General features: G+C 44.4%; 1 pseudogene across 1 annotated transcript in view; it reads left to right on the top strand.

Moving 5' to 3' along the window:
- Nucleotides 1-13,278: 13,278 nt before the first annotated feature.
- LOC144753038 (keratin, type I cytoskeletal 18-like) overlaps nt 13,279-21,715 on the top strand; it is a 34,836-nt pseudogene continuing 26,399 nt past the window's right edge. Inside the window, exons 1-2 of the transcript XR_013594179.1 lie at nt 13,279-13,701; nt 16,552-16,634. The product of XR_013594179.1 is annotated as a keratin, type I cytoskeletal 18-like (transcript). The remainder of the gene's footprint in view (nt 13,702-16,551; nt 16,635-21,715) is intronic.

Raw genomic sequence — 21,715 nt, 5'->3', positions numbered from 1 at the left:
ACGTTTAATCTCAGGGATAGTGCACAGGGAGAGTTTACTGGAACGCAGATAGTGAGCGGGCTGATGTGGTTTTATCAGATGATTGATATTGTGGGGAACGATCCCTGCCCTTGCTTTGAAGACATAACACAAAGCCTTAAATTGGAGATATGTTTATACCCCTAGCCAGTGAAGCTTGTGGCAGAGAGATGTAACTGAGGCACCACCTGCATGCTTCTAATGGAGGCTTTGTCTGCCCCCAGATCGAGGATGTTACCATAGTCCTAGAGAGATAGAATGAGAGCCTGGATGACAGTTCTTTGGGAAGATATGCGGAGAATCCAGATGAATTTCCGTAACCATTTCAAAGTGGCAAAGCAGATTCCTGATACTTTTGCCACTTGCGGCTTCCTGGAGAGCTTATTGTCTTCCGAGAAACCTACTCAGGGCTGCTGGCCATTGCTGTGGTCCCCAAAGGCACAGTTCTTGCCAAGAATCAACACTTCCATTTTTTCACCATTCAGTTTCAGTGAGTTGTTATTCATCGATGAGACTAATCAAGCCAGACGGGAGTTTAAAGACACAGAGCTGTGGTGATGAGCATATGATAATGAAAAGATGATTTGCGTATTATCAGCATAGGAAAAAAGGGTGAGTCCAAAGCACTCTACCAGTTCGGCCAGGGGGCGCACATAGATATTAAAAAGTGTTGGGCATAGAGCTGGTCCCTGAGGGACCCCAGAAGTCAAAGCATGACACATGGTTGAAGCGCTACTTGAGGAAACCTGAAAGGTACGACCCTTCAGGAAGGAGAATAGCCAAGCCAAAGCCTTTTCCTGGGTCCCCAATTGTGTCAGTCTCCCTATGAGCATGTCATGGGACACAGTATCAAAAGCAGCGCTGAGATCGAGTAGAATCAGCGCTGCTGTCTCCCCCTCATTTAGGATCTGTCTTAGGTGTTCTATGACTCCCAAGAGGGCGGACTCGGTACTGTGTCCTGCTCTGAACCCTGCCTGGGAGTCATGTACAAAAGTGATACTCTACAAAAGCAGAGAGTTGTCTACAGACATGCTTTTCAAGACAGAATAGGTAGCAAGGAAATGGTTCTATAATTATACCAATAGGCAGGATTGAAGTTGGGTTTCTTCACAAAAGGAAGAACCGTGGTGTGCTTCTATGCCTGAGGAACGGAGCCCTCCTGCAATGAACAATTAAGGAGTTTTACCAGAGGCAGCATGATGTTCAGATCTAGAAGACAGGGCTTATCGGGAGGAAGGGGATCCCTGTGAGAACCAGGGGGAATATTATCAAGGGGGTTTATCTCCGCTTTTTTGGCTTTAAAAGCCAAGAAAGCGGAGATAAAATTATCTCCCTATTACCTAGCTGACGCTAACACCAGTTAGCGACAGCTAGTAGGAGATAGCGACCATCTTGGGCCCCACTTTGCATGTCAGTGATATTTATCACTAATGACATGCAAAGTGGGTGTGCCAAGATGTTAGCGACTGGAAACAGTCGCTAACATCGCTATCTCCTATTACCAACTTTTGGAGATATTCGCGCTAAGCGCGAATATCTCCAAAAGCTAACACCTGCCATGAGCAGTTCTTAGCCATGTTATCCAATGGGAGGTGGATAACATGGCTAAGAGCATTAGCTCGGTAATGCATGAATATCGCTGACTTCTCAGCGATATTCATGCATTGCGGCCGTTTTTTATCGCATTTGCGATAAACCTTGATAATACCAAGGTTTATCTGCGATAAAAATCGTCGCAGCTCAGCGGTAAAATATTGTCTCTAACCAAGCAATAGCGATAATTATCGCTTTTGCTTGGTAATATGCCCCCAGATCTTATAGATTGTACCAAAGACACAAATGAAGACAGGTCCAGAGTATCCCACAAGTCCAATGTCTGGTGGATAGGAGGAGAGTTAACCGAAATGGAAGGATCAAAATCAGTGCGCAATGGAGCGATATCAGTCTGAGAAAAATCTCCTCTTCCTCTCAGCAAATTGCGGAATATCCTGCACTTTACTCATGAAGAAAAGCGTCAATTCCTCGCATTGAACCTGAGATAGTAGAGCTGCAGGAGCTGCTGGGGTCAGAGAGCTCACTGACTATTCCAAAAAGTTTTACAGTTCTTATGTAAAGCTCTCAGATCCCCTCTTGGGGTTTGTTCATGCTATATAAAACTTCAATAAATAAAGAAGTCCATGCGGTGATTTTACATCAATATGAATGTAATAAATTAGTAGATGTAAAGCGCGACACATAGCATAACATTAATAACTAATACAACAAATGCATAAATGACGGATGGATGGCTGGTGAGTGGACAGGTGGTGGATGAAGTTGGAAATGTGAATCATTGGGTGGCCTTGCAGTGGGAGCTTGGTCCACGAGAAGAAGGAACAGACAGATGAATGTATCAATGGATGGGTGAAAATATTGATGAACCAGGGAAAGATTTAACTAACTAGATAAGTAAAGTCTGAATCCGAGAAAGATTTAAGTATATAGGTAAGTAAAGCCTGAAATATTTGAGGAGTTTGAAAGTAGGATGCTCTTTTTCTAGCTTTAAGTAATAATGTACTGAGTCAAGTAAAGTCAGCAAACAGCCAGAAGACACATAATTTAGCGACAAGTTAGAATGAGAACATTCCATGGGAGATGCACCATTTGTCAGCTTCCAAGGAGTAGAGTATGTTTGGTTAGGGGGGGTATTTAGGGTCAAAGGATGGGTTGTGGGTGATTGAAAGGCTAGGCAATGTACAAAACACTTCTTTGTTCTTTGTGCAATAGAATTCGGTTATCTTGAGTGTGTAAACTTCCGGGTAGCATCCTCAGACAATCTAAAAGAAACCCTTCTTTGTTTTGTGCATTCTTTCCAAAAGGTGCTGCATTTCCCATTCCCTTGGGGTATTTTCTAATTCACAAGCCAAACATTTGTTTATCACTTTCAACAAATATGTGCTTGGCATCGCCCAAAACCCCTACGAAGTCACGTGCAGGTAACATTGTTTCCGGAAATCCCAAGAGTTGCCTCACAGTGAAACTTCGGGCCTGACTGAAATGTGTGTGCCTGTCCAAGTGAAAGACAAAAGCGAAGTTCTGTTAGCCCAATTTTCAAAGAGCGCCTGAGTATGTGTCGCTTATGGTGGGGTGGGAAACACCGAAACTCTAAGCACTTGCACCCTTGTGCAATTGGAGCTAGATAGTGGGCGATTCAAGTGCTTCTTTGTGTGGATCCTTAAGTAATCGTTCGTTTCGACACAATTAATTCAAACACTGTCTTCGGAAGTGGGCATAGCATAAGAAGGCTGACCGGTGAGCACAAGTGCCAAGCTCACCCGCCCTCCAACAAAAGCTGCTAGGCACGCGCACAATATCTCGTCATTCATTTGCTGCCATCACCCATGGGTCCCACGTGGGTGGGTGAAGATATTGCGGCCTGTTTACTGTAGCAGTCTCCTCAAGTCCAAGTGGTGATGTAAGTGTAGGTGTAGGGCTGATACGGGTCCCTAAAGTGCGCATCTCAAGCAGAGTATTTAAACCATAATAAAATGGTCGGGGGGCGGGGGGGTGGTTGATGGGGTGGGCTAGTGTAATAAAAAAAAAATATCCCCCATGACATCCTTGCGTATACCTAAAATGAGCAGTGCAAGACAGTTTTGTGTTATCCAAGAACTTTTTCCACTTTGAGATCGTCTGGGAAAAGAAGTACAGAAGTACCTCTTTTCCTGCGTCTATGTGTGTCACTCTGTGGGATTATTCATTTCTATGGACGTTATGCTTTCTGCTAAATTATGGATTGGCCACATTTGCCACATAATCCATCATCTACCGCATAATTTGCAGACTTCACAAAAAAAGTTTCTAGTTCAAATGGATAAAAAGTTGCTAAGCAAAAGGTGACATGCGCAGTTCCACACTGTCATATCGTTTGTGAATGTTAACACACCACATTTATTTTTTTTATTTTTTATTATTTCAAATGTTTTTATTAAAATATAAGTTTCATATCAGAAGTTACATACAGTACATTATAATAGAGAAAGAAAAAGAGGGGGTGGGGGTCTGTCGTTAAGCCCTTCGTGACTCCAGGTATGTGTCGAGGAGCTCCCACATTCCATCTTTGGCATTGTGCTCCTTTGTGAACTTGCTGGTGATGTTGTCTGCGCCTCTGAGGAAAGTGACCCAGTTTATCCATGTTTTGAAGTTTGCTTTGGCTGTGTTCTTCCAGTTTGTTAGGATAATTTTTAGTGCTGCCGTTAGTAGGATGTCTACCAGGTCTCTCTCTTCTTTGCTGTCCAGGTAGTCCGTCATGAAGCCTGTGGCAAGGCTCACGAAGGTTAGCTTTATATTCTTGTTGGTGATGTCATTGATAAAGTTGTTTACTTTCGCCCAGAACTTCTTGACTTTGTGCCATTCGAAGGTTAGGTGTTCCAGGGCCCCTTCCTCTTTATCACAGTTCCAGCAGATACTCATGTCTTTTATGCCTACTTTGTGGAGTCTTGCCGGGGTCCAGTATGATCTGTGGAGGAGACAGAACTTAGTTTGTGCCAGTTGTGGCGTGACCTTGTTTGTTGTTGCCGACCGCCACAGTTTGCCCTTTTCTTCCTCGTTTAGCTGCCTTCCAAGGAGTGATTCCCATGTGTTCATTACTTTCTTGTTTAGCGAGGATGTTTGAGGGTTAAGATGCTTGTATATTTTTGCTGTGTGGTGGCCAGTCGCGTTGAGGGCTTCCATGTATTTGATGATGGTTGGCGGGATTTTGCTTAGGTTTGCCTTTGTAATGGCCGTTTTCATTTTCAGGAATGTGTATAGTTCCTTTGCCGGGAGGTCATGTAGTTGTTGCAGGTTTTGAAATGTGGATCCATGGAGACTTCAACACCCAAGCGCAAGGGAGTACACCTTTTACTCACACCCACACAACTCCTACAGCAGAATAGACTATATACTGATGTCCAGCACACACACACACACCTTATAGACCACACTGAAATAGCGCCGATAACCATATCAGACGACGCACACATCACACTGTCACTGAGCGGAAGACACAATGAGAAACCAACGAGCAGATGGAGATTGAACAGCGACATCCTGCAGAATCCCAGCAACGTGAAAGAGATCGAAGACACCATACGAGAGTACCTGGACCACAACGACAATGACGAGGTGGAGAAGAGCACTATCTGGGACGCCCTAAAAGCGACATTGAGAGGGAAACTGATAAACATCAAGGCCAGAATGAACCGCGGTAGAAACAAGAAAATCAAGGACCTAGAAGAAGAGATTACCCTTCTGGAAAAGGGGCACTGCGCGAACCTGACAGACAGGAACACCCTAACAGCCCTAACCAAGGATAAATGAACTTTTTTCACCTATTTTATCTACAAATAATGTCTCCGCGTGAGCATCTATTTATTTTCCATTTGTGCCCAGTAGGTAACTAGTTAAGTACCCCAGTGTTTTATTTTAGAAATGCGCTTGGCAATAAGTAATCAGCTTTGATAAAGGTAATGATATAGCATAATGGGTTGATGAAGGTCTATAACAATGCATTACATAAGACGATCGGCCTTATCTTCCTGTTACTACCACTAGTATCTTAGTTGGGTCATGTCAAGTGCTGTAAAATTGTAGTGTGGTATATATTTTGTATAATGGTTATGGACTCTTTTCTGTTTCCAAAGAATATAGTTTTATGCAGATGGCTAGAGTGTAGGTCAAACTAATTTCCAATATGGGCAGTTCAGTCTGCCTAGTCTTTAACGTATTGGCCCTTCGAACAATAGAGAAAATTACAATAGTTGAATTCTGGTGTCCGAGATACATCATCTCATCAATGTTTGTGTATTATGGGTTTACAAAGTCCATTCTTAAGTTTTAGTCGAGTTTCTTTACATGTGACTTGAATTCTTTAGTGTGATACTTAAGAGCTCTGGTTTACAGACAGTACCTGATATCTGAAGCAGTGTATGAAGAATCGCATGGGTGGTCTTGCGATCTTACATATCAATATTTGTATAAGAAATCACTAGACCTAAGCTTACCACTATACCATACACCAACATAAGAATATATGAACAAAAGGCACACTATCATAGCATATTAAATGAGAAATACATTGTTATTAGTATCTTGCACAAACATTATTCAGAACAATCATTACACATTCAGGGGCCTTAGGCCACTTGTGTATGGTGGGCAAACATTGTGTAAACACACATCATGCTGTCACCTTCAACCAAACCTGGGATTTAGCCAAGAGCAGTCTTTATCCTGGGATTTATAGGTCCATGGTCCCACTGTACATATGACCCTACGTCATGGCATGCGGATTGCTGCTGGATAAACACTGGGCTAGTCGTAGACGACTTGATGTGACTCTGTTGGTAACTAATGTAAGCCCATAATGACACTCCCCCATTTCCAACATTTGATTCATTTACTGACACACATGTTGCCATCCAAGCATTCGCAATTCATTGTCTAACATCTCAGCTGAGGCTACAGGGCCGTGGAGGGATTCCAACAAGGCTCAGTACGAATATCCAAGCGGCTCCGGAAACGTGGCCAACACCGGCAAAAGCCGACGGACTCGCAGACGGTGGGTGGAGCGCAAAGCAGCACTGCAAGCGGTGAAGGAGGTCTCGGGCGTGGAGCCGCCACAGCGGGGAGAAGACTCGATCTCGGAGGACAAAAGAACGGGGTCGGAAACTGAACTGTCGGAGGTGGACAGCACAAGGGGCCCGACGGTAACGCCGCAAACAGCGGAGGAAGTCTTCGGCAGCTAAATCTCGAACCTGGGGGGGCTGGCGGCGACAGCCGGGCTGGAATGGCGTACCCAACCGCTGGGGCAAGCGGACGTCAGACTGGACAATCGTGAGTTTGGATGCATATTGAGGGGCGGGGGGGGAAAAGGGGGGCGAATTCCATCGAGGAAGCTAGTTCACGTGCCCGGAGGCCCCTAAGGCCGCCGCAGTACAGACTGCGGAGTAGACAGTTTTGAGAGCACCTTGCTCAATTGTTTGGACGGGGGTAACTCTTTTGTGGTTAGGTCCTGTTCTAGGGGGGAGGATGTCTAGAGATGTTGGGGTAACTCAGGACAGGGGTGGGGGAAGGGGGAGAGGGACTGCGCAAGGCGGGGTCAGAGGGCGATGGGGGAGGGTGACGGAACAGTTGGGGATGGGGAACGATGGGGTCTTTACTGGTGTCTGGCCGCTGTTGGACAGGGCTTTCAGCCGACAATGTCGAGATAATGGATAGCATGGGATCATTAAAATGTGTGTCCTGGAACGTGCGGGGTCTGAACTCAATGACTAAAAGGCACAAAGTTCATTCTTACCTGGTCCGCAGGGGGGTTCACATTGCCTTCCTGCAGGAGACTCATCTAACTAAAAAAGAAGGGGCCGCACTACAGAGGAGGTGGAGGGGACAACTGTACTACACCACATACTCAGCGTTTGCCAGGGGGGTACTGGTCTGGATTCGGGCTGGGGTCCCCTTCCAAGTCACTAAACATACTGTAGACCCGGAGGGGCGATTTGTAGCTGTTGAGGGATTACTCAGGGGCCGTGATATAGCACTCTGCGGCGTTTATGCACCGAACACTGAGCAAGCGGCTTACTTCACTAAATTATCCAAGCTCTTGGCTACCTACTTCGCTGGCACTATATTGATGGGGGGGGACTTCAACTCAATTGAGGACACCTCATTAGATAGATCACACCCGCCACTACACGCTTCCCCAGTACATAGATTGGCGAGGCATAGATTGCAATGGCAGGAGCAGTGGGACTTAACTGATGTGTGGCGCATACAACACCCTGCTGAGAGGGACTATTCCTTCTATTCCAGCATGCACGACCTCCATGTCCGTATAGACGCATTCCTAGGCTCCCGACAAGTATTACCGATGGTTGCCCGTACGGAATATTTAACACGCACGATATCAGATCATAATCCCCTACTACTCACACTAGCCTGGATGACTGGGACTGCACCGATCCCGACGTGGCGGCTCCGGCCAGACACGTTGGATGACCCACCATTCAGAACGGACTTAGAACTCAGAATCACCCAATACTTTACAGAGAACGAGGAGACTACCTCCTCTAGAGCCGCCGAATGGAACGCATTCAAGGTAGTGGTAAGGGGACACTGTATAGGGAAATTTGCGGGTGCACGCCGAACGTTGGTAGAGGACTTGGACAGGGCTGAACGAGCACTGCGGGATGCTGAGAAATTGCGACCCGGCAACCCCGACTTACAGGGTAGGGTTTGTGCAGCACGAGAGGCGGTAGCCGTTGAAGTGGAGCGCCTACGCAGCTATGATTACAAATCTTACTTGACTAAGGCTCTCGCCGAAGGGGACAAGATGGGGACACTCCTAGCCTGGCTGGCCAACCCCAATAGGGGTTCTACCCCGATACTATCCCTAACAGGGGAGGGCGGGGAAGTATATAACACCCAACCGGACATAGCGAGGTGCTTCCAAAACTATTACGGCAACTTATACAGGAGGGGCTTGGAGGCCCGACCCGAGGCGACGGAAGCGTTGTTAGCGGAGATCCAGCTGCCTCGGCTGGACCCAGAACACGCTAAAACAATCGGAGGCCCGGTCGACCTCGCCGAAATTAGGGGAGCCATAAAGAAAATGGCGCGTAACAAAACGCCGGGGATGGACGGGCTGCCTATTGAGTTCTACGCAAAGTATGTGGATTTACTAGCCCCAAGACTTAGAACGGTATATAATGAAGCCAAAATGAAGGGAGAGTTGCCCCAATCGATGCGCGAGGCGATCATGATCCCGCTGCTAAAACCACGTAGAGATAGCGCTGACCCAGCATCATACCGGCCGTTGTCAATGCTGACGACGGATTACAAAGTCTTAAGCACGATCCTAGCCGAGAGACTAGTAGCCCATATGAAGGGTGTGATTCATGGAGACCAATCGGGCTTCATCCCTACTAGAAACACATCCCACAACATTCGGCGATTGCTCAGACTAGTAGCGGACCCTCCACAGACCGCAAGGGCCCCTATGGTGTTATCAGTCGACATTGAAAAGGCGTTCGATAGCCTGGAATGGGACTACCTCTATGCGGTGATGCGGGGTTTCGGTCTAGAGGACGATTATATACAATGGACCAAAGTGCTTTATGCTCTGGCAGGCGCAAGGGTGAGAGTAGGAGCTTTAATATCGGATCGCTACGAGGTGAACAGGGGAACGAGACAGGGATGTGCGCTTTCTCCTCTGTTATTTGCTTTGGCCATGGAGCCGTTTGCAATGCTGGCTAGAAGAGGTGATGCGTACCGCGGTCTTGAAGCACGAGGGACCTACCACCATATATCGCTGTATGCAGGCGATCTCCTGCTATTCTTAGATAATGCCGAGGAGGCGGTTGAGGGTGCGGAGGATCTACTGCTGAGATTCGGGGCACTCTCAGGCCTGAAAGTGAATTGGGCGAAAACGTGCCTCTTTCCGCTCCAGAGGGAGGAGCAGTGTCCGACAACCAACATTACCATGCGCTGGGAGCCGGATTGCCTGCATTATCTCGGGGTTTACATCTACCACGATCCCGCCAACTTGTTGGACGGGAACGTCGGACGATGTATTCGAGCGTTGAAGGGCAACATGTCCTTCTGGGCTACCCTCCCCCTATCCATGACGGGACGAGTGTCCCTCCTTAAAATGATCGCCCTGCCACGATTGTTGTACTTTTTCAGGACCCTCCCTGTGTGGATACCGGGAGAAGTGTTCAGGCGCCTGAAATCTAGCATAGTATCCTTCTTATGGGGTGAAGGCAGGCGGCGAATCGCATTGGCGACTCTCATGCGCCCGAAGGATCAGGGCGGGCTAGCGGTCCCTGACTTCGAGCTCTATTACCTGGCTGCGCAACTGCAATTCTTTACACAGGAGGTGTCAAGAGTGCACGGGGTTCCTGACCAAGAGAGTGAAGCGGGCACCCCCCGCCATGTGCTAGCATATATAGCCCTACAGCAGAAATTAATACTCAGTGGGCTGACCCAAGAGGAAAGGACGCTGCGGCTGTGTTGGAATCGCATGCAAAAGCGTGCCGGTCCTGGTCACCCGTATGCGCCAGAGATACCATTGGGGATGATGACGGCGCTTCCACATGGAGGGGATTGGTCGAACCTCCAATTATGGGAAGAGGCGGGACTTCAGATGGTGGGTGACCTATATACCGACGGGGTGCTGTCGGCATTCCAGACTCTGCAGGAACAATACGATCTCCCACGAGGAGACTATTTACTGCATGCGGCAGTAGTGAGGGCTATTCAGACGCATTGGGGGGAGGGACTGATTGAACCTAAAACATCTCTGGCGTGCCAATACACGATGATGACAGCAGGAACGATCAAAGCGGTTACGTGTCTCTACTCCAGAATGAGCTCGGAAAACATACCACCGCTAACGCGCCTCAAAACACAATGGGAGACTGATCTACAAAAGGAAATCCCTGACACAACATGGTCCCAGCTCCTTCAGCGTACTAGGAACAGCACCAGACATGCCCGTTTCCAATTAATACATCTTTACATCCTTCACAGGGCCTACCTCACTCCGAATAAAATAGCACAATACTTTGGCGCAGTAGATGCAGCATGCCCCAGATGCGCGCTAGTAGGTGCTGATTTACTACACATGCTCAGGGACTGTCCACAATTACATGAGTACTGGATGGGGGTTGGGGACACCCTGAATGAGGTCACAGATAGAGTCCTGCACTATGACAGCGCGGTCGTCCTTCTACATTGGTTCCCTCACACGAGCAAAACCAAACTGTCGAGTAAATTTATAGACATGGGCCTCCTTATCGCAAAGAGGGAGCTCACCGGGGGTTGGAAATCTAAGACAGCACCGACACGTCAAAAATGGTTGAACGAATTTCTGAAATGGGCAGCGGCGGAGAGCACACTTAGGTACCAGCTGGCCAGGCGTAAAGCAGATGAGAGGGCGCAGGAAGCGGCGCTAGCGTGGGAGACCCTAGTCCAGGCGCTCAGGGACAGGGCAGAAACGAGAGATGAAGAGGAGGAAATAGAACACATGGAGGCCCCGGGGGAGGAGGTGTTAGACCCCACACTAATGCCGGACACACACACCTAATCATTGTTTTCACAATCCTAACACCACCGACTCACCCAAGTTTGCAACCATAACACGTAGGCTCAGACACCAGGGAGACGGGGAGGGAGGGGGGGAGAAAAAGTTAAACTAACTCAGACATTGAAGAGGGTTCATACACCACCACTGAATGAGGGGGTACAGAAGGCATTGAACAGTTAAAAGTGGAGAGTGATGACTCAATGAGTGTAATTGTACATGTGGACTGAAGCCACACGATACATGATTATACGCCACCCAACCTCCGGGATGTGGGTTATAAGGCTGTGTATATAATGACTGGATGTACAGTGACTGCTTACGACCCCGAGAACACATTGGCATGTATATTGTATAACTCGCATTACCTCTGCAATAAAAATTGTTTTACAAAAAAAAAAAAAAAAACATTCTCAGCTGAAAACATTTACTACCATTAAACTGCTGTTAGCTACCTGCATAACCTTTAAAATGGACATGGCTGCCTATGAAATGGAATCAGTATGCCATGTTTACATCCAGAAGGCATGCGTGGACAGCAGGGCAGCACTATTCTGCAGGGGGACAGGAAGTGACGACGAAAGACTGAGGGGATGTTGTGTGTCACTTCCGTGCCTCCCACTCCTTCTTGAAACTCTACTGCAACCCACTACCCTTTGGTAGCGCTACGCTGCCTCTCCTTGGTCCCCCAGTCACTCAGTGCCACTTCCCAGTAACTTTCCCTTGCAGCGAGTGTTTGATCCGAGCTGCGACTCAGACGCTACCCGCGGGGTTCCAGACCTCTTGGCTGGCTGCTCACACGTATTCATTACGTGATCAGCTCCCTCGATTATTCCGGTAGGCCTGTACCACATCACGCCTCGTTTCACCATGTCCCATGTCCCACATAATTATACTACGGACCCTGACCGTCTCTTTCGGTTTCAGGTCCCTCAGTCTACTGAATGTAATGGTCCACAAATTTTACCCGTCTTGACCGGTGTAGACGAAGAAGATTAAGGTACTTTTGTAAATACCCGCAGTATGGTTTGTTTAAATTCATAGCGGGATTTGTTTCTACATAAACCTTTTCTCTCTCGCTGTATTACATAGAAGCAAAGAATTCTCCTTGCCAGATCCTCGGATGAGGATTCCGAATTTTCCTGTCTACAGGTATCTCCGGTCTCCGGTATTCCATGTCCGTATATCACACGTGCATGGGTGGACACTTTTTTCGCCCCCTTGATGATTAATTGCCAGACCCATCAATTAGCTGGTTACTTGGCTTACAATTAAGGACGTAATCTATTCTACACCTGCCCTATTCTACACCGGTCCTCAATCATCATCACACCCCACTATAATTATGGCCTGACGTGCTGGATTCTCACTGGGGTCCCTCCTTGCCACCACTGCTCCCTTCCCTCTCCCCTCACCACTAGTAATGTAATTTGATTACCCATTACCCATTACCCTAGGACTATAATCCATGTCCTGTTTTCCCCACAGCACTCCAATTGTGACAACCCAGTCCTGATGATGGTCCGCATTTAACAAGGACCGAAACGTCGTCGACTTCACAGCGCAAATTATAGGCGCATTCTGTTGTGACTAAAAAATTGCGATGTGTATTATATAAAGTCGTTTTGAATACTTGTCACTTGTTGAGCTAGTCACTATATATATCACCCTGCTCACCTGCGCCGTTTACCGCTGTTCACTCACCTTCACTTGCGTTGCCACCTTTCACTTGTCCATATTGAGCACCAAGTTTTATTGGTTGTCATCTGATTTATCCATTTACGTGCTGTACATAATTCCTGTGGCATGAATTTATTTTCATAACTTTTGATTATAAAGAAACTAAAGATCATTTTTGGATTTAAAAACTTGTGAATAAGTGTCTCCTTTTTCTGACCTTTGTAATGCCCTGTGCATGCAATATAAATTGTCTTTTTTATTTATACCTGTTGGGATAATGTTTTTGCTTTGAATCTCCTTGGTAAAAGGCATAGCAAAAATTGTAGAAATCATTTTCTTCTGAAATAGCCCGCCTTTTAGAAATGCCAAAAGTAAAAAGTTATTTTTTTATATTCATCTATTTTAAAATGTTGTGTATGTTGTGCTGCATTAGACTGTGCGAATGTAAAAAAGATTAATATTGTACTCCAGCAGATATCATGGCAGCCACCCTATCCGTCAGAAGCCAGTCCTTTGGCCAGAGGCCAGTCTTTAGCAGTTACTCAGTTGGTGGTAGAGCCCTCCCGAAGTCCAGAGCCTCAGCGTCTACCATGAAACTGACTGCTACCTCCCCCCTCCCAAAGTCCAGAGCCTCAGTGTCTACCATGAAAATGACTACTACATCTCCCATCAAAAATGGCTTCAGCTCCGACCAGGTGATAAACGCGGCCATGCAGATGAACGACAAGGAGACAATGCAATGCCTGAATGACCGGCTGGCAAAGTACTTGGAGAAAGTGCGCTACCTGGAGAAGACAAACCAAGAGCTGGAGATAAAAATTCAAGAAAAGGTGATAGCAAACGCCCCAGTAGTCAGGGACCATGGACCGATGTTTGCCCAGGCAAACACTCTTGTGCAAGAGGTGAGACAAGTTCTGCTTACCCAGCTAATGGGTCATTTGTTCATATGGATTATAATCTTATTTTTGAAAGTTGTGTTAAATTGTGTTAACAATCTTTATGGGTTGTTTGTAACTCCAAGGGCATGCTGCAAAATTTTGTAGTTGCCCAAAAAGGGGCAAATTAGTTTACACCACTTTTGCTGCTTGCTCGAAGCCCCCCCCTCTTTTTTTTTTTTTTTACAAAGTAAAACAAAGCGAAAACTTTTGTCACACAAGTTTAGCTATGTTTACATAAAAAGAAAACACAATGCCTCTTCTTTTAAAGGGAAAGATAGGACCATATATTAGCCAAACTCGGTGGTCTCCGTTTTAATAAATAAATAGTAAAAATTAGTAACAACATCTGTTTGCATAATTTAAATTAAAACCGGTTTTTTATGTGCTAAGATTTATTTGTTAATTTCTCTACTCCATAAAAAAGTGTTCTGCAACCACACAAATGTTCCACAATCCAGTTCCAACTAGCATGACCATGGTGCTAGTATCCTTCTGTAAGATAAACTGATGCAAATGTGTTAGATTCACTTCCCTTTGCACAAGCAGAAAAGCGGTGAAAAATAGCGAGCCCTTATTCTTACACCGGTGTAATTTTTCTGTAATAAGGTGCTGAATCAAAATCTCATCGTTGGGGAATCTGTTAAAATAAAAACAAAATATATGTTTCATCATTATTTGCAAATCGGTATGATAGTCATGCAATGCATGCAATGTGCAAAGAAAGGCTGTAAATCAACTTAAATTTGAGAAACAAATCTGAAAGATTTTATAGAAATTAAAAATAAACAGACACATTGAAATGCAATCGAGTCTGCTCACAGACTGTATTTCGTATTACCAGAGTCTGTATGGTAAGCTTAAGTTTTAGTAGTAAACATGGGGGAGGGTCTGAAAGAGTGGCTGGAAGATGGGAAATAACATCTACTAAATGTGAGGTATGAACTACATTTCTAAAGTTACTACAGCTCTAAAGGTATTAGAACAGTAATAAATGTATTTCTGCCCAAATATGGAGTATGTCAAGCACCACAGATGACTACTCACAGGTTTTACAATACACTTCCCAGAAAATAATGTAGGTGGGGACTTTACACCTCATAGGAAATAATGATATTAAATAAATATAATGAATACATGATTTAGACTTCAAACATACATATATATATATATATATATATATATATATATATATATATATATATATGCAACAACCATTCCCGGCTGCTCCCAGTCTCTGGTTACGGCGAGTCTGTGCGGGTGCCGGCCACCCTATATAAACAAACAACTTTTCCTCCCAGTTTGAAGAAATTGCACAGACTACTCACGATGCTTCAGTGATTTATTAACACGAAGTCAGCAGCTCCCTACCGACGCGTTTCGCCACTAAGGCTTGGTCACGGTGACCAAGCCTTAGTGGCGAAACGCGTCGGTAGGGAGCTGCTGACTTCGTGTTAATAAATCACTGAAGCATCGTGAGTAGTCTGTGCAATTTCTTCAAACTGGGAGGAAAAGTTGTTTGTTTATATATATATATATATATATATATATATATATGTGTGTGTGTTACAAATGTATATATAATAATTAAATAATTATGTTATTCTTTTATTTAAGACTTAAATGAAAAATTAAATGAAATTACAAAACATTTCAATGCTGTTACAAAATTAAGATAAGTACATGAATTCCACATATAACTTTTAACAAAATGTCATACATATTAAATAAAAATGTTACTGGGATGAGAACGTAAAAAAATATGCTTTACGAAATATTATTTATAAAATTAAAAATACATATTTTAATGGAATAATTAATTAATACACCTTGAATTTAATTAGCTAAGGCACCGTAACATGGTATTGTATCAGTTCTAGGTTTCTAATAACTATTTTCAATTATTTTACTTTTATAGTTTATATTAAACTATTGTTTTTTAATGATTAAGAAACTTTAATTATCTGCCCTATACTTTTCCATAGGGAGACAACCCACTCCTCTCCACCTATGTGTGAAAAGCTACGAATAGTAACTTTACACTCATAAATCTTGTTGTTGGAGGCTCCATTAGCAGGGAAGACATGTCGGTTTACACTTAGGCGTACATCTACATTCGTAAATGTTCAATAGCAAAAAATTCAATATTTAAACCTAGTTGCTGTAGTAGATATACTTGTGAGTAAATATAAACATGTCCATTTAGTTCTGTGAATAGGCCCCAAGAGATTACCAATATTAGATATTTCTCTTTAGAAGAAACATATCTTTCAAACTGGGTCTATATTCATAGAATGATGAACTATATTGGGCTTTAGCCAAGAGGTCTGTGACTGAGCAACTTTAGTTCTCAACACTAATCATTTTTGTGACTGCATTCTATTACCTCAGTTACTTACTGTTAGTTTTCATTACCAGGAGCCCAGTTCTTCCTTATCACAGTCCTACACCCTGCCCCACGCGTCACCCTCAGTGTTGCCTTAGTATTGATTACCGTTGCATTGCGCATTTAGAGGAAGGGTTGTGGTGCTCTTTTGCAGCCAAGGGGTAAATGAAACTTTATTTTTCTTAATGCAATAAAGGAGTTGTTTATCTCTAGAGGGAGAATGAGCCTAATAGATTAAGGGGTGTGATGAGAAAGATGGATGAGGTGATAATTCAAAAATCAAACTCTTGCACTGAACTGAACAATCTCTGAAAAGCAAAGGAATGGAAATACTTTATTTTTTTCCAAAACAGGTAGAGAATTATAATTTAAATTTTCCTCAATAAATATCCAGTGTGTGTGTAAAATTAAAATATTTGTCTCTATTTTAGATTGCTAATATCACCCAGGAAAATTCCAGGCTGTTGCTTGCCATTGATAATGCCAAACTGGCTGCGGGCGACTTCAGAATGAAGTGAGTAAATCTAACACACTTTCTACTATGCAGGTCTTTTAAGTGTTGTGTAACAATTCACAAACTTCAGCGACATTCAGCAGCTCTAAATTGAAAACCATTCAGCGTAAATGCATCTAAGGGGCATATTTACAATAAAGTAGAGAAGCGTGTCGTTAAGCCAAGAATGCTAACGACACGCTTCGTCCCTTTAGAAACACAGGGCTGAACCATATTTACTAGACCATGGTGCATCTCTGCATTACCCCCTGCGCTGGTGCTAATTTTAGTTGCCTAGCACCAACGCAGGCACCATAGTGCAAGGGTGCCAGTGTTGAGGTGAAGATTGTTTATGTGCAGGAAGGTCTCCCTTCCTGCACATAAACAATATTTAAATTCCGGTTTGTAACTCCTATGTGTGCTGCTTATTGCAGCACACACAGAAGTTGCAAAACTGAATTTTTTTAAATGATTGTTTATGTGCAGAAAGGAAGAGCTTCCTGCACATAAACAATCATAGGCAATTTGCTGTTTCTATGTGGGCTGCAGCACACATGGAAACAGCAAAAACGAGGAGAAATAAAGCATTTCTCCTAATTTCTCCTGTTTAAGACCAGGTTTTCCTTGGTCTTAATTTCGGTGCTGCCTCCTATTTATGCTGCCCTTGTAAATAGGAGGCAGTGTCAAAATCAATGGGTGTTGCGGTGGACCACCCACAGCAACGCCCATTGCCCGCCCCTTTCACGTTGTGGTAGCGATAGAGGCTTGTAAATATGTTCTTAAGTGTGGCAAAGACACACACCAAAACCACAAAAATGCATCTTTAAACCTCATCATTTTGGACACACCAACCTCTGACCCATGTTGTATTTCATTATGCTCAGGCAGTAATTCCAGGTGGAGAAGGATCACATAAGTTGTATGTCAGACTATAGTTGGCAATAATTTCGCCAGACATAAATATTGTGTCCTAAATATCAGCCCACTGGATGCAGAGTTTCTATTAACTCCAATCGGCAATATTTTTAAACAATATTTAGGACGCTATATTCATGTCATCCAATATTGTGGTACCATCCCAGGGGTGGCACACCATTTCCTCCCATAAAAATGGCAAAACAGGTTGCTTGCCCTGTTCCGTACTCATGGTTGACATTTGAGTCCGGTGGAGCTCTAGATGGAAGTGTAAACACAGGGTGAAGGTGAGTGGGGCAGTGTCCTACCTTGCTTGTCGAGGCATCCTCTTGAACCCTTTTCCCAGACCTGGGTAGAGGTGTTTGGGAATCCCCACACCCTTTGGCTCTCTGGGAACCCTAAAGATTGGTTTTATTCTGTAGGTGTGCAGGCAGTTAAATATGAGTTCCAAGTCAGGGTCTGCACAATAATGTTCTGTGTATCCTAACCCTAGTCACTGTGTTGAATAAAAGTGCATATGACCGGCTTAGAATGTACTGCACAAGGTGTGGCTCCCCCACTTTACATCCAGGATGTTGCTTATCACAGCATGCACAGAAAATGAGAGCTTCATTGAGATAAGAGCAGTGAAAAGTCATATGTTGATCAAAGCAAAGCATGTGTCTGCTGAGTTTTTTGTACACCGAGCCCTGTAAATCTGATGGCAAAACTATTTGGATTCAAAACGTGCAATGCAGGTTTAATGACCTAATGAAAAAAAACTATACATGGATGTGCATTGACTAGATATTGCCTGACAGATATCTGAACACTGTTGCAGTAAATTCGGAATTAAACAAACTTTGCTAATTGATACAGCATGTGGCTCACTATTTAAGTTTGGATAATAATCCCCGTGAACTTTCTTATTCTAATAAAAATAAAATCCCTTTAGAGATACTCTTCCAGCAAATTCACTTATTCTTGTGATAGGCGGTCATAAATACTACCACAAACCTTCTATTGGCAAGGATTTCACCTTATCCAACATGCTTTCCATGCGGCTCCTGACTCCTTTTGGCCCACCGTGGTCTCTACACACTGGTTCTCTAGGTTTCTGCTGACTGTATTTCCTGTCCTCCTCGGTCGATCAGTGATGTTTCTGTGCCCTAGCTTCCGAAGAGGTTCTTGCTCCACTTTGGCTGATCTGGGACTCCAAAATTAAGCACCATGTGCCCAATCTTGTCTTCAGTGGTTTCTGATCTCTCCAGCTATTGCTCCAAGTGGGCCAAACATCTCCTTGGCTCAACGTTTTCACCTCTCAATCAGAAATCTTTACACTCTACCACCATCTTCTGCCACCATGGATTTGGGGTTATCAAACGTTCCTTGAATAAAATGAAATAATGGAAAATTAATTGAATCCCCAGCAGCCTGTAGGTGCAGTGAAACTGTAGATTCAGTTTCTCTCTTGGTCCCACCAAGTTCTGCAACCTTAGCTTTTCTAAGGCTATGGGCCATATTATCAAGAACGTCGATAACATTATCGCCGCTTTAGCAGCAGGAAACAGCAGCTAAAGCAGCGGTAAGGGGCTCAATAATATGCCCTCGTGAATTCCTATAGAAGCCCAGTTCTGGTGTGCAGGACATCAAACCTGGGCTTCTATGGAAATTTACAAGGGCATATTATCAAGCCCCTTATTGCCGCTTTAGCGGCAGTTTCCCACCGCTAAAGCGACGATAATGTTATCGCAGTTCTTGATAATATGGCCCTATGTCTTGTTTGGGAGGGTTCAACATGCATCCAGCTTCCCAGTACATTGCAGTCACCTTCCACTCTAAGATAAGCATCAGTGATTTCATGTAGATTTAACTGGACATTCTACAGCCAATGGTATTGAAGTATACTAAAAACTGCTCATTCTGACCTCTAGCGCTTGGACAAACGTTGAAAGGTGCATTTAGGTACCTGGACCAATTTCCTAAGCTTTCTCATTCCAATACTTAAATTAAGTCTTTATTCTACACACTGCACATCACAATACAGAGTATTTGTCTATGCTGAGACTTTTATTGTCAAATACAAAAAGCAATGCAAATCTGAAGACTGCACACTGCAGTCCCAAAATCCACATTCCAAACACTCAATGCATGTGCCTCTTCTGAAAACTGCACATTCCAAAAACAAGCATGTGGCTGCCAAGCCCTATACATTTCAATAGAAGCCTTGTGTTACTGCTCATTTTTAAATGTGTACCTGCCATGACCATCACAAATGAGAACACCCAAAGTATGTGCCTGTTTGTATACTGTGTATCCAAGTGCTAATCATGAGCTAGTTCTTAAATCTGAAATTTGAAAAATTAGCACACATGTGGTCAATATAAATTCCCAAACTAGGCATTTGTTTATGATTATATCTGCAAATTGTTAAAAGTATGCCTGTAAGCTAGACTCTGCCTTTTCATTGGCTAAACCTGTACTGATGCAGGACAACACTCACTCCATTATCAATTATGCCACTAGGCTGAACTGTTCAACAATGCACGTGTGTGGTTTGCCCAGACTCATTCTAACACTAAGGACCTTATTCTGAGTCTGGCGGTCCTCCGGCAAGCCGGCACGCAAGGGCTCTGCCAGAGGACCGCCCATCCCAGAGTGAGACTGCCAGTCGAATAACAATAGTAATCTTTGGTGGGCGGGCGAAACTGCGTTGGTGTCACAGCGGTGCCTGTTTAAGGCTCATAGGAGAGTGTTAGAAAGGCATTGCTGTGGCACCGCCGCAGCACGTTCCTGCACGGTGAGGCAAGCACCATGTGGTGCATACTGCACCATGTAGGAAATTGCGTTCAAATCTACAGGGGGGTACAATATGTGTCCCTCTGTATGCACCCTTAGGTCCAGACGCCCAATGGGTTGCTTCACTACCACCATTTTCAAGGCAGTCTCACTGCAATGAAAAGGGTGCTGTGAGGCAACTTAAAATATGCTTGTCAGTGCCGCTGCAACACCTACAGCATATTTGCCCTCATACCGCTGCGAGACTGCCGCAGGATCCTTGACCTACACTGGACGCGGCGGTCCTGTGGCAGTCCGACCTCCACACTCATAATGCGGGGCACAGTGCTGCAGTGATAGCGGTGATCGGACTACAGCAGTCCTACGGACCGCCGTAGTTGTAATAAGGCCCTAAATGTGTTTTTATTCTTAGCTCTGAGAATGTCAACAATAGGCATGTACCTTTGCTGAAGAATTTAGAACAAAGGGGGAGGTAGAGGAAAATACCAGAGGGACTCCCCCTCCTGTCAATATTTATCAAATAACCCAAAAGAGCCTGTCCCTTGATCATGGACTAGATCGCCACATCTATTTGGAAAACAGAATGTTTTCTTTAGATAACGCTCACCTACCAGAGTTTCCCCTTGGTGGCATGCTTCATCATTTGGGTCTATACCGTTCTGCTATGGAACGTGGCATGCTGCGACATACAGAATACATGGGAGCATTTATAGGTGTAAAATAAATTGAAGAATACTGGGTGAACACACAAATTGAATTCCTGAAATTCACACACACCTTGAGCAAGGAAGAATTGGTTTTCCTCAATCTCCACATCATACCTGACGAAGGGACACACAACCACCACTCAAGAAAAACCTACAGCAAAAAACGGTTGACTACTATATATGTAGTTTCCACCCCCCCCCCCCCCCGCAAACTCAAAGAAAACCTACTGTTAGGACAATTTGTAAGACTCTTTAGAAACTGCTCCAGACTCAGCGATTATAAAACACAAGCAGACGTTTTGGCAACCAAATTAGAGGCAAGGAACTAACCACCAAGAATCATATCATGTGTCATGAAACGGGCCAGAAACAAAAACAGGGATGCCCTGTTAGAGACCCTACCTCCAAAAGAAAAAGAGGAAAGACCTATCTGTATGGCGACCTTCAATAAACCCTGGGGGGTGAGGTTTATCTAAAGAAAACATTCTGTTTTCCCTTTGCTGAACACAGCATAAAAAAATATTTTGCATGTACCTATACTGATCACAGCACACTCCAACACTAAACCTAGGACTATGCTGAAGTCTGCACTGTCCAATACAAAGCATGAATACATTACAAAGCATGCACTTATTCTGTATACGTTCTGTTAGTAAGTATGTGCGAACCCTGAATGCTGCACATTTCAAAACTACAAATGTG

Source organism: Lissotriton helveticus, chromosome 5_1 (assembly GCF_964261635.1).
Source record: "Lissotriton helveticus chromosome 5_1, aLisHel1.1, whole genome shotgun sequence".
In the NCBI taxonomy this organism is placed as follows: domain Eukaryota; kingdom Metazoa; phylum Chordata; class Amphibia; order Caudata; family Salamandridae; genus Lissotriton; species Lissotriton helveticus.
The sequence above is the reverse complement of the archived record's forward strand: the minus strand, read 5'-3'. Positions and strand labels throughout refer to the sequence as shown.